The sequence below is a fragment of the Eptatretus burgeri genome, chromosome 15 (assembly GCF_056783735.1).
Source record: "Eptatretus burgeri isolate ZD-2024b chromosome 15, Ebu_testis_v1, whole genome shotgun sequence".
In the NCBI taxonomy this organism is placed as follows: Eukaryota; Metazoa; Chordata; class Myxini; order Myxiniformes; family Myxinidae; genus Eptatretus; species Eptatretus burgeri.
In genome coordinates this window covers 16,325,170-16,348,295 of record NC_140975.1, presented here as the reverse complement: position 1 = coordinate 16,348,295, position 23,126 = coordinate 16,325,170, and the positions used below count along the sequence as shown (strand labels likewise).

The window sequence follows — 23,126 nt, the reverse complement described above, 5'->3', positions numbered from 1 at the left end:
CTAAAGATGTTCCATTTTAAATGCTTATAACGATCACCGACCACTGTCACAACCGATTTTATACGTACAAGGACAATGAGCAGCTTGCATGACACCTTCGAGTACACAACCCCTCATCAACAAGATGATCACATATTGATAACAAGAGTCCTCAATCAATCAATCACCTCGTCTATTGCCATGAAGGTGTCGGGTTTGTGAGGAGCCGAAGATGTATCTCCACCTGTGATGTGAGAAGTGGTCACCATCTATCTATTCAAAGCTGGAGACGGTTTGAATCCTGTAATTAAAATCCACATCAGGGACAAGCAAAGTTTCAATGATTTTATTCAAGCCTTATAATAGTACAGTGCAAGCATTCTGGGCAATGAGTAAACAAGATAATCATTCGATCAAAATCATTATTGGAACTGACCATTACAGGTTTAAACAGTGCGATGAAACCATCACATTCGCTACAATCTATGACGTCATAATTTAAGCCACGTGCTTGTTGATCGAACACGGTGCAAGAAGACAAGGCCGACAATTTCCTTCTGAGCTGCTATTATTACTTACGAAATCTAAAGATTTCGTAAGAAAATTGATGACTCCCATCATCTGTTTGTGTGTTTGTGTGCTTGTGTGTGTGTGTGTTTGTTTGTGTGTGTGTTTGTTTGTAGGCACGATAACTCGAGAACGGAAAAAGCTACCAATGTCAAATTACAACACGTGATTCAGGAGGGTGATGGCTAGCGCTGATTAGATTTTGGTCAAAATCGGTCAAAGGTCAAGGTCACAGAGGTCAAACATTCGATTTTTGATGGTTTGGTACAGAATCATCGTAGAAACTTCTGGTTTGCGTCGCTACCTTCTCTAGAGACAGCTTTTATGAGACAAGGTCAGAGGTCAAGTTGATGATTTCGTAAGTACCAGTCTATGACGGCTTGTTACTTACGAAATCTAAAGATTTCGTAAATATATTGATGACTTCCGTCCTCTGTTTGTTTGTGTGTTTGTTTGTTTGTTTGTAGGCACGATAACTCGAGAACGGAAGAAGCTACCAATGTCAAATTACACCAGATGATTCAGGACAGTGATGGCTCGCGCTGATTAGATGTTGGTCAAAATCGGTCAAAGGTCAAGGTCACAGTGAGGTCAAACATAATTCCGTAAATTCATGTGGAGAAATGGAGTATTTTTGCTTCGGTCGACGTTACGAGTTCGTTTTAACTTCAATTTTAATTTTGTCTTCGGTTTTTGCGATCGCTTAGGACGCTTAACACTCGGTTGTCGAAATTCTGGTAAAATCGGATGTTTTGGAGACGTTTTAAGATTGTATAAAAAATATTTCACTCACCGCGTCACGGCTCGTCACATGGTGCAGCGCGCTCGCGCAGACGTGTCGTTGAGTCATGTAAAGGTTTTGCGTGTGCGCGCTTGTGGTGTTTTCGATAAAGATGGTGTTTAAAAGTCATTTTTTATCCCAATAAAGGTTATCGTCGCATGCCTGACTCGCTAAGCCGTCGGATTATGTAAAGATTGTTGGTGGATGGCCGAATATTACGGTTTTATGACTTTGATAAAATAATATTAAATAATTGCGTGGAGAAATGGAGATTTTTGCTTTGGTCGACGTTACGATTTTTGATGGTTTGGTACAGAATCATCGTAGAAACTTCTGGTTTGCGTCGCTACCTTCTCTAGAGACAGCTTTTATTAGACAAGGTCAGAGGTCAAGTTGACGATTTCGTAAGTACCAGTCTATGACTGCTTGTTTGTTTGTTGCTTTTTGGTCTTTGAAATGAAACCTGAAGGTTACCTTCCCATGGATGGATGGATCTCCCATGTACCGGGAACATGTCCAGAGGCCTGGATGGACATTCGGCTGAACTTGCACAGGATGAACTGTGCCAAATGAGTGATTAGCGCAGTGTCGGACAACATAAGTGCTCGGAAAAGGAGTCTAACCACAAACACACGAGGCAAACAGAAGACATGATTATGCGATGTATAGGATTTGTTTTAAAAAAATGACAGCACCTGTACGTTCCATCAAGTAAGTGAAATGCCCTTTCTTGCCGCAAAGGGGGGTTTCGAAATCCATCCTTCTGGTGCTTTGCATCGCAGAGCACACGGGCCTGCAGAGCATTATGCATTAAGCCGTCAGTCCTCTGCATTTATGTGCGGATACTGCGACCTGTTTCATTTCACGCAAAACTATACTTTGTAGGCCCCTCGGATTCCTTACGTGGAAAACATTTCCCACATGTCCCATCGATTTCACCGGTGAGCTGACGACAACCGTTGTTTAATTATTTTTTGTGCACAACATTCTTCGTATAGCCATAATGAGCAGCAGCATATGACAGCCAATCTCATTTACTGTCACTACGTCAGGAGATACAGAGATGAGACTGTGGGGAGAGGAGAGAAAAATAATCAAAGATAATCGAGATGGTAGGAGGATGAGGTTCACAAAACAGTTTAAAACCACAGTCACAAAACAAAACACACAACACATCAATGTACATTGGCTGCCTATTTACATGTGACGAACCACTATAATATCATTGCAAGTATTCCACGTTCAATCAATGGGAAACAAGAGCCAGAGCAGAAACCTTCTTCCACCTACTGAACAGGTGAGTCCCAGAATTTTCTTTTTCATTGTTTTTAATTTCTTCCGGCACATAAACGATAAATGTGCACTTCGATTGAACAGAAACGATTATTTTTGCTCATGGAGGGCCTAGGTGTGTGTGTGTGTGTGTGTGTGTGTGTGTGTGTGTGTGTGTGTGTGTGTGTGTGTGTGTGTGTGTGTGTGTGTGTGTGTGTGTGTGTGTGCCGAGCTTTTACACTCGAGTCCAAATTGCAAAAGGTAATGATACAAAAAAGGTTGATGCACATGATTTTGGGTGAGAAGGACAACTGAATCAAAGATAGGAGTCAGAACTTGTTTAAAATAAAAACAAACCTAGAGATCGGGTGAATAGAAAAAAAACCAAATGGATCGGAAAGAAATGCAAGAAAGAAAAGGCCCAAGTGAAGAGAAAGTAAGGTGAGGGTGAAGGTTTCACTAAGCTTTATCTGAAAGGCAAACGGCATACGGCCCGCTGATGTCGTCGGCTCATCATCACTGAAGAGGGTTGGAGTTGGACGCCAAGAGGCCGGACACATTCTGTGGCCGCCTTATTTTCCATTCTGAAACACAAGTTCAACCACATATGTTGGCAGCAAACCGGATACACCGGGAAAGCAAAAAGCACGATTCAACATCATCAGTTTCGGTAACATGTGGCTCGGGCTGTTTTTGTCCCACATGGTATACGATGTATCCCATACTGTGCAGGACAAAGGACAACTTATTCATTTTATCTCAAGGAAACATCGCTGACACACACAAAAACTAGAACGGGCACTCATAGAGCGCATACCTTCGCCGCCACTACTTTTTTTGTTCTTGGTATGAGTGTGGGGAACTGGTTTCATATGAATAGTCTTATGACACAAACCACATATCTATAATGTCATGACCCCCCCCCCGACTTTCGGGGGCTACGGACTAAACAACAATCAACTCACATCGTTTTGGCGAGTCTTCACTCGCAAGCTCGGTGAATACAACGTTTCAACAAGAGAAGGTAATCTCGTTTGATGCTGGTTTCATGCAAATCGAATAAGAATTGACTGAGTTATGCCAAAAACCGCATATTTTTCAAGGTCGTGACCCCCCTGACCATTGACCCCTAACCGGTAACAAGAGTATGGGCGTCATTGTGTCATATTGCATATCACAAGATGAGGCGTTGAATTCTGAACATTTTGGCGTTAGTTGCATGCAAGTTGAATAAAAATTGACTGTGTTATCGTAAAAAGACGATTTTGACCTTTTCGTGACCTTGGCCTTGACCTTTGACCTGAACAATCCCAAAATCTAATCGAATGCTTCCTGGCTAATAACCAATCATCCCACCAAATTTCATGCAATTCGGTTTAATACTTTTTGAGTTATACGAATCACAAGATTGATATATATATATATATATATATATATATATATATATATATATATATATATATATATATATATATATATATATATATATATATATATATATACACGCCGACCAAAACATAACCTTTCGCAGAATGCGAAGGTAAATATAACCAGAGAGTTGGTGTCAAAACCACCCAATGCTCGCCTGTTTATACATTTATCGTTTTTAAAAGACTTGTCTAATAATATTTTTTATAAAGCATTGCAGTGAAGTCTGATCCAAATAATTTCAAAGCAATATATGTATTTGTATATTGTAATCAGTAAAAAATAGTGTGGTAGATAAAAACATTAGAAAGGAAATAACGTGCACCAAAAACTTTAACATTTTCACGCTCACGCTCACACCGGGGGTATCACGATAGCTCTCTGTTCTTCGAACAGGCGAGCTAAAAATGATAAAACATCTTCTTTTTTTGTGTTCCACAGCCTAAGGCTCACATTAGAGATGTCACACACAAATCATGCACGTACAGTGTCTTCAGAGAGTATTCACTCTAATTTTGTCACGTTTTCTTTTGTTACGGCCTGAATTTACAATGGATTAAAATTAAATTTTTTGTCACTGATAAACACATAATGACCAACTAATACCCCATCATGACAAAGTGAAAACACGTTTTTAGATATGTTCACAAATTAATGAAAAGCTGAAATGTCTTGCATTAATAAGTATTCAACCCGCTGAGTGAATACTTTGTGGAAGTGCCTTTGGCAGCGATTCCAGCTTCGAGTCTTCCTGGGTATGTTTGTATCAGCTTTGTACATCTGGATTTGGGGATTTTCTCCCATTCTTCCTTGGAGATTTGCTCAAGCTCCATCAAGTTAGATGGGGAGCGTCAATGAACAGCAATCGAAAAGTCTTTCCACATATTCTCAGTGGGATTCAAATCTGGGCTTTGGCTGGGCCACTCGAGGACTTTCACATTCTTGTTCTGAAGACATTCCAGTGTTGCCTTGGCTGTATGATTGGGGTCATTGTCCTATTGGAACTTAAATCTTCACCGCAGGCCAAGGTCTTCTGCACTTTGAAACAGGTTCTCCTCAAAGATTTGCCTGTATTTGGCTCCATTCATTGTCCCCTCTACCCTTACAAGTCTCCCAGTCCTTGCTGCTGAAAATCTTCCTCATAGCATGATGCTGCCACCACCATGCTTCATGGTACGGATGGTGTTAGATGAGTGATGAGCTGCGCTCAATGTAGCGCTTTCAATGTAGGCCAAGGAGTTAAATTTGTCTCATCAGACCACAGAATCTTTTGCCTCATGCTCGCAGTCTTTCACATACCTTTTTGCAAACTCCAGGTGTGTTGTCATGTGCCTTTTTCTCAGGAGTGGTTTCTGTCTGGCCACTATCCCATAAAGTATAGATTTGTGAAGTGCTGCAGAGACTGTTGTCCTTCTCAGCAGGTTCTCCCATCTCTGCCAAGGAACTCTGTGGTTCTGTCAGAGTGGTCATTGGGTTCTTTGTCACTAACTTGACTAAGGTCCTTCTTGCCTAGTTGCTCAGTTTGGTCGGACGGCCAGTTCTCGGAAGAGTCTAGGTAGTTCCAAATTCTTTCCGTTTCCTAATGATGGAGCTCACTGTGCTCTTGGGAACTTTTAACACTCAAGAAGTTGTTTTATACCCTTCTCCAGATCTAGGCCTCCTCACAATGCTGTCTCGGAGTTCTATGGACAGTTCCTTGGACTTCATGGTAGAGTTTCTGTTCTGACATGCACTGTTAACTGTGGGACCTTATATAGAAAGGTGTGTTTCTTTCTAAATCATGTCCAATCAATTGAATTGGCCACAGGTGGACTTCAATCAAGTTCTCGAGACATCTCGAGGATGATCAAAGGAAATTGGGCGCACTCGAGTTCAATTTAGGTCGTCATCGCAAAGGGGTTGAATACTTATGGACGCAAGACATTTCAGATTTTCATTCTTAATCAATTTGTAAAAATTTCTGAAAATGTGTTTTCATTTTGTCATTATGGGGTATTTTGTGTAGATCATTGACAAAGAATTACATTCAATCCGTTTTAAGTTCAGGCTGCAACAACAAAATGTGACAAAAGTCGAGGGGTGTGAATACTTTATGAAGGCACGATACAGTGAGAACAGACACATCGGACAAAACAGGACTTGAGTTTTAACACAAGACAAATACAGCCATTGACCTTTGAGGAAGTAACATCCTGGTACACTCTAGGTGTCGGCAATGCCATCTCGTGACCACCACTGAAGGTAACCGGACGTAAATGTTTCCACCCGTTTGTCTAAATTCCTGTCTCTTAGCAGCATGTCTCTAAGTTATGGACGGATTCAGACAAAACTTGGTGGACAGGTTGGGTGTGTGACAAGGAGGATTTTTTTTCGATTTTGGTGAAGATCCGGATCCAGATACTATGTTTCAAATAAGTTCTTCACAATTTCGAGATAGGGCAACAAAAAACGATACACTGCATGGCACGATATTTCAAAAAGTTGTGGACAGGTTATAACGAAACTTGGTGGCTGAGTTGGGTAGGTGACAAGACCAAGCAGATTAGGTTTTGGTGTATGACAAAGGACAAATTGGTCCGGATGCAGATCCGACCCATCAGTGGGACACGAAATGTAAACTGTTCAGCCTGGCGGAGGTATGCGCTCTTCCGAGTGCCATTCTTGTTGCTCCCTGCATTCAAATATACCCACAGCTCTCTCAAGAGATACTGTCCTATGGTTATTTATCTGTGCTATATGGTCCAATTTCTGAGTGTCAAGCGAGGGAGCAGAACGTAACATTTTTAAAATTCAAACATCTGAGCGTCCTCTCTGAGTCTGGGAGATCAGCAGTTCAAACCCTGGCCGAGTCGTACGACTGCAGCGTACGATTCCAACCATGCAGCGACGACGTCACTCTTCGCATCCCAAGCAAGCCTTGCGTTTCGAAGGGTTCCCCACGTGAGCACATGTGCTCTGCTCATGGAGCTTTACACGCACGCTCGCCTAGAGAACCCATCCGATCCAAATTCATATTCCAGCCTAACTTCTGTCCGTCCACGGGATTGGCTTACATCCACCGCGTGCGTTTCCGGACCGGATTTCACTCGCATAGGCGCGCCCGTGGCGGTCTTGTGCGAAGCACAGCACGGACCCCGAGCGCGCTGCCGTGCGAATCCGGCACGGTCCCTAAAACAGCTATGGCCGCTACTCGGCCTTCGTCCCTCGTCTGGTCCCGTCTTCGTCGCCATTCAACGCACGCACTCCCGCGTGCTATGACGCTTACACACCTCGCCATGACACTCTCACTCGGACATGCGGTTGCATGTTCTCGCATACCAACCATCATCTCCCTTACATACAGCGACCTCACACACGCCGTTTCTCTCACACACGGCCTTTCACCCACGCACGCCATTACACCCACGCAATGCGCGCTTTCCAGCACACATTTCGAAACCACACACACCGGAAGAACCACGCTGGGGATTCGTGCTACCACAAAGGGTCCCGGGGCCTCCATATCCCCCAAGCTCCGTGTGTACCCATTCACAGCACTCGCCCCCTCTAACTCGCAAAGCTCGACCGGACTCACCTGGTCGCGATCCGCTTCAAGGGGGAACATTCCCTCCCCTAATTCCTGAAGAAGGCTATCCTGCTGCTTGCATCGGGTCACGACACATTCCCCGAGCTCCCCCTCATTGTCCCTCGCTAACTCCATGTGTGTGTGTGTCCGTCTTTAGTTTCCTTTAATTCACCCTCTATCTCCCGTGTCTCTGTTATTTCTTTTAATTCCTGCGTCTCCATTATCTCTGCCGTCGTCTCCACTATCACTTCCTCTACCTCCTGCGTTCCCGTTTCTTCTATTTTTTTTCGTCGTTCTCTCGCGTTCATTAGTTTCTCCCTGGCTCTTCGTCTCCGTTTCCTCCTTCGTTTTATTAAATTCATTCTCGACTCGGTCTATCTCCCGCGTCTCTGTTTCCGTTGTCTTCTTTATTATTTCCCTCGTCTCTCCGTGTCTCGAACACGTCTCAGTCACACCATATAATTTTTCCCTCTCTGTCACTGTCACTTTTTCTACCGTTACGAGTCTCGCCCAACACGTCTCCCGCATTATTTTGACCTCGCCCTTTTCCATCGCAGGCCGGACACAATCCACACTCCCCCTCATCGGTTCGGTGTCTCTCCCAAGTGGCGCCGCCATTTTGCACTCCACATGCAGGCGCCATTATGCCCGTCTGCAGGCCTCGCCCCATGCGCTGCATCTCACCCCTTTTTTCATCCATTTTTTTTCCATTTTGCAGTTCATCTTGCACGCATTTTTATTTATGTCGTTTTCCATTTATTTTACAGTTTCTTTCATTTTCTGTGCATTTGCATCCATTTTGTTCATTTAACTTTGCATTTGTTGCGCATTTGTATCCATTTTGTTATTCATTTGTTGCACATATGCATTCATTTCTGCCAGCATTGCAAACAACTGGACCATGTCAAATGCACTCGGCTGAGCCGATTCGGCAAGGATCGGGGGCGGGGTGGGGATTTGACGGGGGGCGGGGGGGATTTGACGGAGGGGGGGCGTCAAAAGCCACCGCTGCCCCCGTGCCCATTTCGGACTTCATTTATTTGCGGGGAATAGTCAACCTGCATATTGGTGCTTTCGTCCTGCATGGTCATTTCGTCCTGGGCCATAGATTCTATCATTTCTAATCCCTCCTGCCCCTGCTCGCCTTGAGCTGCCATTTTGCGTATCGGAAATAAAAAATTTCCACGCTCGGAATTTAATGGGAACGGAGGGTCGCCTCGCACACCCTTGATCCGGTTCCCGTTAATTTAGTGTGGAGACGGAGAGGTTTGAATTCCGCTCGCTGACACAAATGTTGTGGTTTCCACCCGTTCAGCGTGCGGGCGAACACTTTTAGCTAATCGCGGCCGCGTGCGCCCACCAGACGGGCAATCCAGTCGTAGCTTTCGGGATCAACGCCAAAATCCAGCTACGGGTGTTTTTAAAGCACACCACAACCTTGTCAATACTCTACCCACGCTTCAGGATCCGATCGCCGAATGGTCGATTTACCTAATTATTCGTGCGGGCAGACTACCGAGAGATTGTACTTCAACAGGACCTGCTTGGAAACGAGCCGCCTAAGCAGCTCGCTCCGTTTTGCGATTACCGAGCGGTGTATTATCGCGAAGCCCCGTTGGATCCGATTAGCTTATCGGTATTAAAAAAAAAAAAACAGCTATTTATTCCGAACGCAATTGTGGCAGTTCAATGGAGGAAGGGACGCAACGAGCAGGTGAATATTCAAACAATGGCATTTATTTTACAATGCACATATGCAAGCAATGGGGGTAAGGGACAAGACACGAGCAAAAAGACCTACAGCCGAAGTCTATTTACTACGTACACTAATAACAATTCTACTTAGCGGACAAGGCGCCACAGACTTTCATTCAAAAACCCCAGAAAAGAAAAGGGAGAGAACAGGGCCCGTAGGCCTTTAATGTTCCGTGGAGCCGTGAAGACCGCAGGAGCTCCGTGAGACCGCGCAGGTTACCTCCCACCCTCGTGGTGACTCGCTGGGCCCTGGTTCAGCGACCCTCGGTATGTCTCGTCATCAACACGGCAGCTGGTGTATTGGCAGCTCGGTTGGTCCAGGCCTAGCCGTGCGGCCTAGTTAATCGGACCTGGCCGACGATGCCTCAGAGGAGCGAACGGGCCTAGCTCTCTTAGAGTTGATGCTCTCTTAATCGCCCGTTCACTCCTCCGCATCGCTCGGACCGTCCTGGGGCCCGATCACCTCGGACCGTGATGTTGCTGGCTGGCGACTACTCTCCGGCTGCCTCCACCGACTCACAACCTCGCACGGCACCACAGACTTGGCTGGACTCCAGGCTCCAAACTCCACTGCTGGCGACTCCTCTCCTCAACTCAACCGACAAACTGAACCGAACCACACTCTCTCCGGGCGTCTCAGCCCCGCCTTTTATCGAGTTCGTGGGTGGGGGTTTGGACTTCCACCTCCGACCTTTCACCCCCCCCCTCCCAGGCTCTGCCCCTTTTGTCATTTTGATCTGATTCTGCCGTGGAAAGCGGACGTGGCAGAAATCACCGGCCGTGGGAAGCGGACGTGGCAGAAATCACTGGCTTTCGCTCCAACGAGGCAGCCGTCGTGTTTGTTGGCAAGATGGCGATGCCGTCGAGATGAAGGTGAGGAGATGTTTGTTTTAAAATAATGATTGCAAAAGAATAACAGCAAATTGAAGATGCACAGCCCGGCACATGAATAATTCCCTTTAGACATTGGTGGGGAAATCTAATCAGGACACGCACTTATCGACATAACTGATCTCTGGGGAACCTGTATGGTGTTCTGTGAATTTCCACAACCGTAACAATATTAACATAACATTACAACAACACATCTTTAATATTAACATTACAATAAGACATCTTTAATATTAACATTACATTACAACAATAACACATCTTTCATATTAACATTATATTACAACAATAACACATCTGTAATATTGTTGCGGTTCTCGGAACCGCATGCAAACAAAAGATAGTGGTCCCAATACAGTTATTCCATTAATATACGTGTAGATCGGCCCTTTCCTTTTGTCTAGCGGGACAACAAGGGAGTGCGTTGCGATGATCTCATAGCTAGGTTTGCTTACATCATTTCTTCTTCATTTCATCACTACTCTTCTTTTCGTCTGATTATTCCTGAGCTAAATCTGAGCCACGCCCACCTTCGCTGTGAGATGGGCCCTCATGGAGGCCAGCGCGTGCGGCGCCGCTGCGAGGAAACGATGATGCGTGGGCATTATCAGAGCAGATCCCTCGATCCTAAGCGAGCCCTAAACCCAGCGTGTGCAGCGAGTCAAACAGTGCACTTGGCGGTCCGGATTATAGACTCGAGCTTCCGATGATCTGGAGAAGATTGCCGGTTGCATTAAAAAGGCATACGAATGAATATCTCTTAAGAGGCTGCACGAATGGTGTTTTTCACAATACAGGAAACATAGCCAGCACGAGCTCACGGTGCACGAAATGCATACGGAGGCCGATAAAGGCGACTTCATGCCATGTTTGGCGAGATGCGGGTATGCGAGGTAAAAGCGGTGCGTTCCTTTTCAACCAAATATCTGACACATATCGGTGTTCGCCCCGCGCACACGCCAGCAGAGTCGTGCGAGGGCTGGCCACGTGCGTAATGGCCAAACCACTCACACTGTATGGAATGTGCTTGAAGGCAGACACGTACGCCGCTCGCGAAACATGCATGGATTTATCCATAACAATGTACCTTCGGCCCTCGCTGGCAGCAGCAGATTCACGACGGATGGTGAAAGTCTTCTCGTTTCTATGGCCAGCGAAGCTGCGATCGAGCCGGGGAATGTTGTAGAGTGTGGGCCACGTTGGCGCGTGCGAAGCGGGCGCGTTATCGGCATTGGTCAGACACCCGAGCGGGCATGCGGGACCCTCAGCCGGTCGCCAGGGCATGGCCCTGGGTTTTTTGCAGGACGATTCGTGCGCCAATTTCGGTGTGGGCGATTCATGTCATGTCGTGGGGTCGGAGCGGAATATGTCCACTGTCTGAGATGACCTTACCGGAAACTAAATGAGGCAGTTTCCGGCCAAAGTTAGTGAGCCACATGAGGGGTCGGGGCCAATCGGAGCGTCCAATTCAGGTGTTGACGTTTCGCTTCGGAGTCGCAGCTCCCCCCACGCTGCAAGTCCTATAATGGTCGGAGCGGTCCCTCCGCCTTACTCTTTCGCTCTATCGCTCTGGCCTCACCCTTGCCTCGCTCTGCTCGACATCTCCACGACCCGCCTCCTGCTGCCTGGACTCCGCCCACACGATGTCGGCCCCACCCACCTACCTGGACCTGCATACCACTCCATCCACGCACCCTGGACACCGCCCCTTCTCCACTCAAGCCCCTCCTTCACAAACAGTCTCCACACGCGCTGCTGAAGCCAGAGATGATGTGCCAGCTGTCGGGTGCCACACCATGGAGCATCCCCCACCCCCCCCCCCCCTGAAACGTATTGGTGGCACGTCGTGCAATCAAGTAGGACGGTACCAATATCGTGACCTCAACTCCTCTCCCTTCTTGTTGCAATACTCCCTCTTCATCGGGTTTTCTGTGTCTGTGTGTGCGTGTATGTGTGTGTCCTGGCACTTGTCTGCTTAAGTAAGACTGCAGACGATCGTTATTGTCATCATTATTATTGTTATTATTTTCGCATTAAGTCTGCTCTGTGTCCGCTTTTGTAAGTTGCTTGTTTATTTGCTGCACCACACCTCTCTCCCCTATCTCTGCACAACACACCCCAATGAATGTTTATTGTACCACATACATTTCCTCGCCCATTGTAATAAATTATTATGAGGAATGTTCCCAGCTCGTTTTTGTCTTTTCTCCCATTGATCCAGCATGGTCTGAACCCTAGTTTAGCAGGGACTTTATTCCCAACGATCCGTTCCTTTTAGCCGGTACGTCCTTGGCAGTGTCGCTCGGCTGCATGTGATCCGATCCGGTGGAGTGATCCGGTTCAGACAAGGCGTACCGAGGGTGTGTTCCCCGGTAATTAAATCACGTGATTCATTAGGTAACCCGAATAACCCATAGATGGGAGGACCCTTGGTCACACGGTTGAGTTTTTGGCATCCACGGTCGGTTAAGCGACCCGCCGCGTCACGGAATTAGACGTGTGCGACGGCCTACAATTCCGGGGAGTCTGGTGGGAGCCAAGATAGCTTCCCCCATCTAGTTGTCTTCTTATCTGACCCCCGGCTCGCAACAATATTAACATGACATTGCAACAATAAAAACAGTCGTTTTTACAGCCATTTTTCCCTGCCGAGCAGGGGTTAGCTTTTTCTTGAGGCAATGTTTTTATGGCCGGATATCCTTCCTGACGCAAACCCTGGTCGCCTCTTACGGCACACAGGGATAGGGTACACCGATTCTAACCGGGGCATACACCGGGACCAGAACAATGGTACTCATTTTGCCGACCTCGGGAGGATGACAGGCTGAGTCAACCCCCTGGTGTTAATTCAGCAGCCAACGGGACTCGAACTCAGGACCTTCGGATCCCAAGCCAGCCACTCCAACCACGAAGCCAACACCAGGCTCATTACAACAATAACCCATCTTTAATATTAACATTACATTACAACAATAACCCATCTTTAATATTAACATTACATTACAACAATAACACATCTTTAATATTTACATTACATTACAACAATAACACATCTTTAATATTTACATTACATTACAACAATAACACATCTTGAATATTAACATTACATTACAACAATAACACATCTTTAATATTAACATTACATTACAACAATAACACATCTTTAATATTAACATTATATTACAACAATAACAGATCTTTATATTAACATAACATTACAACAACACATCTTTATATTGTTTCTGCTGTGGAAATTCGCATTACACCATTCAGGTCCCGTAGGTGAGATATCTCTAAGTACATGTGTAGTTGGCCCAAACCCATTGTATAGAGGGAATTTATGTGATCCATTCGGGCTGCGACACTTTGAGTTAGCCATTTTTTCTGTTCTATCTTTATTTTGAACCAACCACGTCTCAACCGCCATCACACAACAACCACTACGCCAGCCATCGTCACCAACTGCAACCACGCTCCAACCCTCGGACAACAACAACAACAACGCCAAGAGCCACGACCTTTACCTTCACAACTCGCTCCCACATCATCGCATCACCGCCATTCCCAAACGGCACCATAACCATCAAACCACCACCGAAAACCCTCCACCACCTTCACCTCTCTACTTCTACGGCCATTCCCGCACGACCTGTGAACACTGAGCGTCGGGCTGTCTCGGGCCCGTTCGGCGATTGCTGCCGAACGCACCGAGCCACGAGCGCAAATAGCGGCCTTTCCGAGGGAAAATTCGGACCAAGAACGCTACACGCCCACTTTTCCTCCGTCCAATTAGCAAACGCGGGGCGGCTTGGCCCCACCTCCAGGCGCGTCTGTGTGAAATCGATATATGCAAATTCTAGGATCAGGGGAGGTTCACGCCCCCGTTTCCTCCGACCAATGGGCGAGTGTGGCTCTGCCCCCGAGGTCATCCTGATCCGAATATTTGCATATTAGCTGCTCCTGCCCGCCTATAAGAAGGCAAGCGCAAGGGGAATGAGTGAAGTTGGGTTCTGGAGTCGGCTGAGAAGAGTTGCGGGAAGAGGCAAAGGAGCTTGGGTCCGAGGCGAGAAGGACGGCGGTCGGCGACGAGGTCGCGGTGTGGGATCGCTCGTCGCGGGACCCAAGCCAGCCAGCCATTCTCCTCCCCCAGGGCATCAACAATTCCCCCTTTCCCCCGCGCTGAGATAGTGCAAAAAAGGGGCCTCGTTCCCACCCCACTCCAAACGGTTGGGATGAGATCCACCGTCTGCAAAACCATAGTTTGCAGCTAGCTACCGGGGCAACGGCCCCCATCAAAGGACTTGGTTTCATGTCGTTTAAATTGGGTACCGTGAAAACAAAGATAGAGGTTTGGGTGGCGAAGGTGTGCGACCCATGTCTAATAGGGTTGGATGTGCTAACGGCCGGTGGTTGTAAGATGGACGTGGGCCGGGGGGGGGTCATGCAGTTGGGTGGTGAGGAGTTGCCGTTAGGGGGCGTGAGCACGGATGAGAGGGTGGAGCTGGAGGTTCCTGACTCCGTGGTCATTCCCCCGGGTGCCGAGGCGGTGGTCCCGGCCCAGTGGTGAGCACACCCAACGTGGCAGGGCTCCTGCGGCCTGGCGGAACTACCGGCCCAACCCCGGGTTTAGTCGTGGGCCGCACCCTGGTAAGTACCGACGGGCCAATAGTGCCCGTTCGGGTGATAAATGTTAGCACGGAACCACGCACTATCAGGAAGGGCACGAAGGTGGCAGATTGCACCCCAGTAAAAGAGGTGGCAGAGCTGAGGGACGATAACGTCGAGCCAGACTGGCCCGAGAGGGAGTCTCCAGACTTGATTAGGAATTGGCCCGGTCCCATTTGCGAGATGGTAAATCGGAGTAGTGTAGATTTGGAGGATGCCCAACGGGAGGCCTTATACAAACTGGTCGACCGACACATGGGGATCTTCTCCTTGTCACCCGAGGATATTGGACGTACGGGCCTGGTGCAACATCAGATCCACACCGATGGGGCCCGGCCTGTCCGTCAGCCTGCTCGAAGGTGCCCATGGAGCAAAAGAGAGGAGGCTGATGAACAGGTTGAAAAGATGCTCAAGGCAGGTGTCATTGAGCCCTCGGGAAGTCCTTGGATGTCACCGGTTGTGCTGGTCAAAAAGAAGGATGGGACCACGCTTTTTTGCGTGGACTATCGCCAGCTGAACAACGTGACACTCAAAGACTCCTATCCCCTGCCTAGAATTGACGATACCCTCAACGCCGTTGCAGGCTCTAAATGGTTCTCAACTTTGGACCTCAAGAGTGGGTATTGGCAGGTGGAGATGGATAAGACGGGGAAGGAGAAAACGGCATTTTCCACAGGGAAGGGACTGTATCAGTTCACTGTGATGCCGTTCGGTTTATGTAACGCCCCCACCACCTTTGAGAGACTGATGGAGTGTGTACTAGGCGGCATGCCGTGGCAGTCATGCCTGGTGTATCTGGATGACGTCCTGGTACACGCTAAAACATTCACCCAGGAGATAGCCAATTTGGACCAGGTGTTTGGGCGCCTCAGGCAGGCAGGGTTAAAGTTGAGCCCGGAGAAATGCACTTTGTTCGCGACAGAGGTGGCCTATCTCGGACACGTGATGGGCCACGAGGGGGTGAAGACCGACCCTGGAAAAATTACAGCGGTAGAGGAGTGGCCCGTATCTACAACTGTTAAACAGGTACGGGGCTTTTTGGGACTTTGCTCCTACTACCGGCGCTTCGTGGCAAACTTTGCGGAGATAGCCAGGCCCCTTCACCGGTTGACGGAGAAGGGGTTGAGATTTAATTGGAGAGGGGAGTGCCAGGAGGCCTTCCTCAAATTAAAGGGGTGTTTGACATCCACACCTGTGTTAGCGTACCCCACCGATGACGTGATGTATACCCTGGACACGGATGCAAGCCAGGAAGGATTGGGAGCAGTCTTGTGTCAGACACAGGGGGCCGTGGAAAGAGTGATCGCGTATTACAGTCGGGCCATGAGTAGGCCCGAACGAAATTATTGAGTAACTCGCAAGGAGCTATTGGCTCTGCTGTCTGCCGTGAGCCATTTCCACCCATACTTGTACGGGAGGAAATTTTTGGTTCGAACTGATCATTCCTCCTTGCAATGGCTCTTACGGTTCAAGGAACCGGAAGGCCAGATTGCAAGGTGGTTGGAAAAGTTGCAGCAGTACGATTTCAGTGTGGTCCATAGAGCCGGTAAGGCTCATGGGAATGCCGATGCGCTCTCTCGACACCCCTGTCTTGGAGAAAACTGCAGATATTGCACTATACATGAGGAGAGGGACCAATTGGCAGACACCTCCCCGAAACTCCCAGTCCGTGCGGCCCGGGTGGTACGCCCAACTTTGCCACTAACCGCGGGAGAGGAATTTGGTGGATTGGCATGGAGCACGGCCCAGCGGGAAGACCCCGTGATAGGGCCAGTGTACAAATGGGTCCAGGAAAACAGGAGGCCCAGTGGGGAGGAGATCGCCCCATTCGGAGTGCGAACAAAAGCATACTGGGCTCAGTGGAGGACCCTAGAAATGAGGGACAACATCTTGTATCGCAAGTGGGTGGAGATTCCTTCCGAACAAACTTCTTGGCTGGTGATAGTCCCTGATGAGTTTAAGACCGAAATTTTGAAACAGGTGCACGGTACCCACACTGGCGGCCATTTGGGCAGGACCAAAACAAAATCTCGGGTCCGCCGGCGGTTCTATTGGATTAACATGGGGCGCGATGTACAGAACTGGTGTCGAGCATGCGACGCCTGTACTGCAAAAAAGGGACCGCCACAGAGGATGAGGGCCCCACTCCAACTACATCAGGTTGGGGCCCCCCTTGAGCGAGTGGCCATGGACATTTTGGGACCACTGCCCCCACTCGCCAGGGTAATAAGTACATCCTCGTAATTATGGACTATTTCACCAAATGGCCGGAGGCCTTTGCCCTCCCCAACCAGGAAGCAGGGGTCATGGCAAAGGCCTTCGTAGAAGGATTTACATGCCGGTATGGGATTCCGCAGGAGCTGCACACGGACCAGGGATGAAATTTTGAGAGCGAATTACTAAAAGAGGTGTGCAGACTCCTGGAAATTCGAAAGACACGGACAACGCCCCTGAGACCACAGTCTGATGGCATGGTGCAGAGGTTCAACAGGACCCTGGTCCAACAGTTGGCCCTCTTCAACGCAACTAACCAGGAATACTGGGACGAACATTTCCCGTACCTCCTGATGGCCTATCGCACGTCCCAGCACGGGTCTACCATGTGTAGTCCGTCGCTGTTGATGTATAAACGGGAGCTGAGAAGCCCCGTCGATTTATTGAGCGGTCCGACGCCTGAGCGGCTTGATAGGCCCCCGGGGGAGGGCTATGCCCGTCGGTTGGAGAAGGTCCATGCCTTCGCACGACACCAGCTCCAACAGGCAGGCATAAAGATGAAGCGCAAGTACGACCACCGGAGCCAGGTGAGCAAATACCCACTGGGGGCGAAGATTTGGTTCTTTAACCCCCGCGGAGGAAGGGCAGATGCCCGAAGCTCACCTCACCTTGGCACGGCCCGGGGGTCGTCCTGGCGCAAATCAGTGACGTGGTCCTAAAAATTAAAATGGGACCACGGGCCCTTCCCCGGATCGTCCACGCGGACCACCTGAGACCTTACAAGGGCGACCTTACGCCCTCATGGATATGTCTTGCCGGAGGAGTCGGTGCTGGAATAGCCGCTCCCGCAGAGGCGCAAGGCTCGCAGAGCCTTGCAACGAGTTCACGAGCCCCGCGGGGAGGGATGAAATCCCCCCCTGAAAATAAGGATTGGGGACAGTGCCAGACTTTGAATGTGTAGTGGGGACATAGTTTAGCTACGTAGTGTTAAAAGGAACGTGCTGTAGTGTAAGGGATTACGAGGGAGCACGAGTTAGTTTGGGGATGCAGATAGAAGGATGGCAGGATTCAGCGGTGTGAGTTGAGAAGTATGGAATGGAAAACGTATTTGGTGAGTGAGTGAGGACAGCGGGTCTGTGTGAATGGAGCGAATGAGGAATGCATGGTGCGATGAGTGATTGGGGGGAAGAGTGACTCCCGCCCAAGGGACCCCGGGGTCAGTGTAGAGTGAGTAAGCTGGGTTAGTTAAATTGACAAAATGGAGGTCGTTTTGCTGTTGGTGTGAATGTAGGCTCGATACCCATTTGGAGGGGTGCAGGAGCCCTGTTGACGGGCTTGGAGCGTGGCTACGAATGGTGAGTATCGCTGAGTGGGTACCCCGGGCACCGGGCTAGTCGGCCACGGTAGACCAAGGGCCCATGGGGGGGCCGGGATAGCGTAGTGGGCATTGGTGCGCCCGCATGGTGTGGGGGCCGGGGTGCCATTAGCCGCGTGGGCAGTGTTGTGGGCACGGGTGACCCTCAGAAAGGGGCCCGGGAAGCCAGCCTGCTACGTGAGCGTTTCAGGGGAGTTGCCATGGGGGGCACTCCCCGGTGTTTAGGGAGCTGGTAGGCTCGGAGGCAGTGTAGTGCCCGGGGGTGCCATCGTCGGAGAATCGGCAGAGGGTCGTGCCTGCCAAGGGGAGCCACGCGTCCCAGCCATGAGACCGTGTGAGGGCACGGGAAGAAAATTGGGGGCGAGGCCCGAAATTGTAAGGACACCAACACAGGCGACGGGAATCTGGGTTGTTAGAACCAATAGATTAAGCGAGAGGCACTTGTTGAAAGCCACGGGGTAGTTTAAAGGTTAATGGTTAGGGGAGATTAGGAAGTGTACCCCTCCGCACTATCCATCCCTTCGCTCTCGTTGTGGGCCGCTGGACCCACTTTGGGTAAAGATCGCTGAACTCCGAGGAGGCCATCCTGAGGCTTGAGTTGGGCCTCAACACAGGACGCTAGCTCTCCCTTATTCCCCTCCGGGAAGGGAACGTAGGGGTTGGGAGTAGGCTAGGTGATGAGATAGGTTAGCCGAACGAGGACAGTAAAGGGGGTTAGGGGACGAATTATAGTGGGGAAGTAAGGATGAAAATAAAAACAACAAAAAAATAAGTTTGGGCTAAATTGGGTTTTCCAAATTAAGGGAGTGGGATTGACAGTGACAGGCAAAGGCGATAGGTTGGAAGGGAGACTGGTAGGTAGGTCCGAGCCCACCTTCTGAGTGGCCAGCACCACCGCACTCCCTCCACCAACCTCCACTGCAAGGCAAAGGCCGGCCCACTTCATCAGCAGCTGCTGTTTTGCTGCGAGGCCTGTACCGGCCGGATCGTCTGCAGCTGCTGTGCTTCAAGGCCTGTGCCGGCCAGTTCATCTACCGGCTGTTTTTACTGCAAGGCCTGTGCCGGCCAGTTCGTCTGCCGGCTGTGTTTGCCTGCAACGGCCTTGTTCTGCAGGCTGTTTGCCTGCTACCTTTGCCATGCCATGCCTGCTACCCGCGGTTCTTTTTGCCCCTGTTCTGTTCCGATTTCCCCGCCCCTTGTTCATTGCCATGTGCACCAGGATCATCAAGCAACAGTTTGCAAGCTGCAAGAACTGTCCTGTTGGCAGCTACAACACGGGCCTGCAGTGGCGGCCCGTGCATCGTGTTGTTTCCATCCATCCATCCACCGTTCCTTGTTTGTGTCGGCTTGAGTCCGCACCGGTCACTGTTCTGCCGGGACTGCCCTGTAGGCAGCCGCACAAGGAGACTGCATTTGCGCAGCCCATGCGCCGTTGTTCGCTGCTCCCATTTAAAAGGGGGAGGCCGTGGACTGCGTGTGAGCAGCCGGCCACGTTCCCCGTCACCTGCATTGGTTCATGAGCCAGAGACTGCATGCGAGCAGCCTGGCTCCCTGCTAACTGCTTTTCTCTTTGCAGAGTCCATTGATCCTGGGCCATGGTTTAGTGTAGAATTTCGAAGTAATATGTACTGTAAATATGAGTGCGCCCCCGGCATGTCTGTCTAGCGCCGGCAATTTTATTTAAGTCGTCTGAGTGAGTGGGTTTGTTTAGTTAGTTACTCAGCCCTCAGGTTATTTATTTTGGGGACACGAATACCATGAATGTCGCACTCAGGGATCCGTAGGTAAAACGTACTAGGGGAGAACTACACATGATGGCACACGAAAATTTGACGACTCGGGACGAGTCTGTAAAAAGGGGAGGGGGTAGTGTTACGGCTGTGGAAATTCGCATTACACCATGAAGGGCTCGTAGGTGAGATATCTCTAAGTACATGTGTAGTGAGCCCAAACCCATTGTATAGAGGGAATTTATGTGATCCATTCGGGCTGCGACACTTTGAGTTAGCCATTTTTTCTGTTCTATCTTTATTTTGAACCAACCACGTCTCAACCGCCATCACACAACAACCACCACGCCAGCCATCGTCACCAACTGCAACCACGCTCCAACCCTCGGACAACAACAACAACAACAACGCCAACAGCCACGACCTTTACCTTCACAACTCGCTCCCACATCAACGCATCACTGCAATTCCCAAACGGCACCATAACCATCAAACCACCACCGAAAACCCTCCACCACCTTCACCTCTCTCCTCCTACGGCCATTCCCGCACGACCTGTGAACACTGAGCGTCGGGCTGTCTCGGGCCCGTTCAGTGATTGGTGCCGAACGCACCGAGCCGCGAGCGCAAATAGCGGCCTTTCCGAGGGAAAATTCGGATCAAGAACGCTACACGCCCACTTTTCCTCCGTCCAATTAGCAAGCGCGGGCGACTTGGCCCCGCCTCCAGGCGCGTCTGTGTGAAATCGATATATGCAAATTCTCGGATCAGGGGAGGTTCACGCCCCCGTTTGCTCCGACCAATCGGCGAGCGTGGCTCCGCCCCCGAGGTCATCCTGATCCGAATATTTGCATATTAGCTGCTCCTGCCCGCCTATAAGAAGTGAAGTTGGGTTCTGGAGTCGGCTGAGAAGAGTTGCGGGAAGAGGCAAAGGAGCTCGGGTCCGAGGCGAGAAGGACGGCGGTCGGCGACGAGGTCGCGGTGTGTCCTCGCTACCCCATCACCACTGCGTGCCCTCACTCCCACCTCACCACTGCCTGCCCTCGTTATCCTCTCACCACTGCATGCCCTTGCTACCCCCCCCATAAGGTATTCAAAAGCTGAACAAACAGGGGGGAGGGTGGGGGCAGGTACCATTGATGCCCTTTGCCTGGAGTGTCATTTGATCGAGGGCTGGCCCTGGGGTTCGGAGTGAGTTCACCGTTTGGGGGTGATGGTTACGTCACCGACTGGGGGTTATGGTTAGGTCACCGACTGGGGGTTATGGTTAGGTCACCGACTGGGGGTTATGGTTAGGTCACCGATTGGGGGTTATGGTAAGGTCACCGACTGGGGGTTATGGTAAGGTCACCGACTGGGGGTTATGGTTAGGTCACCGACTGGGGGTTATGGTTAGGTCACCGACTGGGGGTTATGGTTAGGTCACCGATTGGGGGTTATGGTTGGGTCACCGATTGGGGGTTATGGTTGGGTCACCGATTGGGGGTTATGGTTGGGTCACCGATTGGGGGTTATGGTTGGGTCACCGATTGGGGGTTATGGTTAGGTCACCGATTGGGGGTTATGGTTAGGTCACCGATTGGGGGTTATGGTTCGGTCACCGATTGGGGGTTATGGTTAGGTCACCGATTGGGGGTTATGGTTCGGTCACCGATTGGGGGTTATGGTTCGGTCACCGATTGGGGGTTATGGTTAGGTCACAGATTGGGGGTTATGGTAAGGTCACCGATTGAGGGTTATGGTTTGGTCACCCATTGAAGATTGGATTTGGCGAGCTGTCAAATGCAACCACGTCGAGGTTAAAACAACATATTATTTGAAGCATGTGTTCTAAACATTGGGGAGAGTGATATTTAAAATACAGTGTAAAGCTGAGCAATAAAAGGAGTTGTTATTCACGGCGTTTGATTTCTCTCATCCCTTTTATCAGTACAATATAACTGTGACAGAATCACATGACGCCACCGAAGTTTAAGTTCATGGCTCCTTCATCTCTCACACCGATACCTCAGCGGAATATTTTTTTTTACGACTAACATCACAACCGTACGTGACTCCCACCTGCAAAGGTAATCACGGAATTCCTTGCTTTTGATGTTGTTCAAAAGGTTTTTCGCAATAACACCCGCCATGTCGTGTCAAGGTGAACAAAATCTGCGGCAAGCCCCCCTCCGCCCCCCCCCCAAGCCACTTCCGCATTTAAGAATTAACTTCTCGTGTTCATCTTCATTTTGCAATTTTACTATTGAATTTAAATTACTCATATATTGTAGGGTTAACGTCGATAAGGTAAGTTCATTAGTTTGTCAATAACAAGAGAAATTGAAGATAAAGAATAAGGTGTTATTACGTCGATTTGCGAGTGAGGATGACATTCCCCATTTCACATTATGTTCCAAATACAGTCGACTCTCGTTATAATGGACCCCCTGTATAATGGACATCTCTCTATAATGGACTTTTTCGCCGATCCCGTGATCATTCAATATACTTTACGTACAAAAAAAACTCTCCTTATAATGGACTTCTCTATAATGGACTTTTTCTGAGGTCCTGAGAGCAAAAAATACTGTCCTTATAATGGACTTCGAGCGAGATTTCGTCAACAAAAACGATCATATCGGGCAATTATTTGCATTTAAACAGCCGAATGCACTCAGTGTGTACGCGAAAGATAAACTGGGGATTCCCAAATGTCAGCCAGTCGAACCTATTGATCGGTTGATGATCGCTCGTACATTTAGTATACAAGGGCCTGCTTAGAGGTTGGGTCCAGACTCTCTCGTGCGGTCACAGCATATCTACATTCCCTACACTGTGCATCGTGATACAGTAATGGGGAAAAGAAAAGCGATCGACCTACCAACAAAAGTGGAGATAATAGAAAAGGTAGAAGCCGGACAG

General features: G+C 49.2%; 1 long non-coding RNA gene across 1 annotated transcript; it reads right to left on the bottom strand.

The window, feature by feature from the left end:
- Positions 1 to 310: 310 nt before the first annotated feature.
- On the bottom strand, positions 311 to 22,464 carry LOC147011626 (uncharacterized). The gene is made up of 2 exons (XR_015051723.1): positions 22,284 to 22,464; positions 311 to 3,183 (listed from the first exon to the last, which is right to left on the bottom strand). It is a non-coding gene; the product is annotated as an uncharacterized LOC147011626 (long non-coding RNA).
- Positions 22,465 to 23,126: the final 662 nt, after the last annotated feature.